General features: G+C 46.2%; 1 pseudogene; it reads right to left on the bottom strand.

The window, feature by feature from the left end:
- Window positions 1–785: 785 nt before the first annotated feature.
- LOC124617120 lies at window positions 786–903 on the bottom strand (annotated as a pseudogene).
- Window positions 904–1,280: the final 377 nt, after the last annotated feature.

Below are 1,280 nucleotides of genomic sequence, written 5' to 3'. Positions count from 1 at the left end.
TCCATTTACTCGAAATTTCTGCTAATAGGCAAGGCGTTGCAGTGAACCCATTCATATGGTACTCGTATCGCACGGTTTATTTTTCCTTAATTTTGAATGATAAACATGTATCGTTCGCGAAGACAAATGGTTCAAATGGCTCTGAGCACTATGGGACTTAACTTCTGAGGTCATCAGTTCCCTAGAACTTAGAACTACTTAAACCTAACTAACCTAAGGACATCAAACACATCCATGCCCGAGGCAGGATTCGAACCTGCGCCCGTAGCGGTGGCGCTGTTCCAGACTGTAGCGCCTAGAACCGCTCGGCCACTACGGCCGGCTCGCGAAGACAAGCTGCTAGTTAGGCGCAAGGTGTTACAAAAGTTCCATGTCTTTGTTTCTCTCGGAAGCTTGATGCTGGTTACGAGATCCTGTTCTGATCAGTTTAGGTCATTCTATACTTTGCTGGAAATTCTTTAAATAATTCTGAATGAGTGTGCTAAATGAAATTCTCGATCTACCTTCTCCGTGTATCGTGGAAACCAAAAGGTCATGTCCTTAATTAACTTGATCTCAATGTAAAAACTAAACTAAACTCCATCCGAACACGCCTTGGAAGGCCAAGCGGTACCGACGGCCGCCGCATCATCCTCAGCCCACAGGTGTCACTGGACGCGGATATGGAGGGGCATGTGGTCAGCATACCGTTCTCTCGGCCGTATATCAGTTTACGAGACCGGGGCCACTACTTCTCAATCAACTAGCTCCTCAGTTCGCCTCACAAGGACTGAGTGCACCCCGCTTGCCAACAGCGCTCGGCAGATCGGATGGTCACTCATCCAAGTGCTAGCCCAGCCCGACAGCGCTTAACTTCGGTGATCTGACGGGAACCGGTGTTACCACTGCAGCAAGGCCGTTGGCTTGATCTCAATATAGGCCATTCAATTGCTTTTTATATTACTCATTTCTGCCTTCTTACCCCATTTATTAAATATTTGCATCTATTTCTGATGTAGCTTTTATGTGATGCCGTCTTCTGCACACACGTTGCAAGGCAATCCATTTTATCTAGTAATGATTGCAAATAGTGGAGATGATGAAGTAATTCGGATTTCACACAGTTTCCCCCATTAACAGTGAAAATACCCCGGTCTCTGACAGCAAATTTTCAGTTGTGGAGATAAGTTTGGTCGTAGGCTGCAGAGTTCGGCACTGTTGTGGTTGACTTTCTGCGGTGTGTCTTTGTGTTCCACGAAATAACTTGCACAGCGCATAGCATTGCCTCATTTATTATACCG

The sequence above is a fragment of the Schistocerca americana genome, chromosome 5 (assembly GCF_021461395.2).
Source record: "Schistocerca americana isolate TAMUIC-IGC-003095 chromosome 5, iqSchAmer2.1, whole genome shotgun sequence".
NCBI lineage: Eukaryota > Metazoa > Arthropoda > Insecta > Orthoptera > Acrididae > Schistocerca > Schistocerca americana.
Note: the sequence above shows the minus strand (reverse complement) of the source record. Positions and strands in the feature narration are given on the sequence as shown.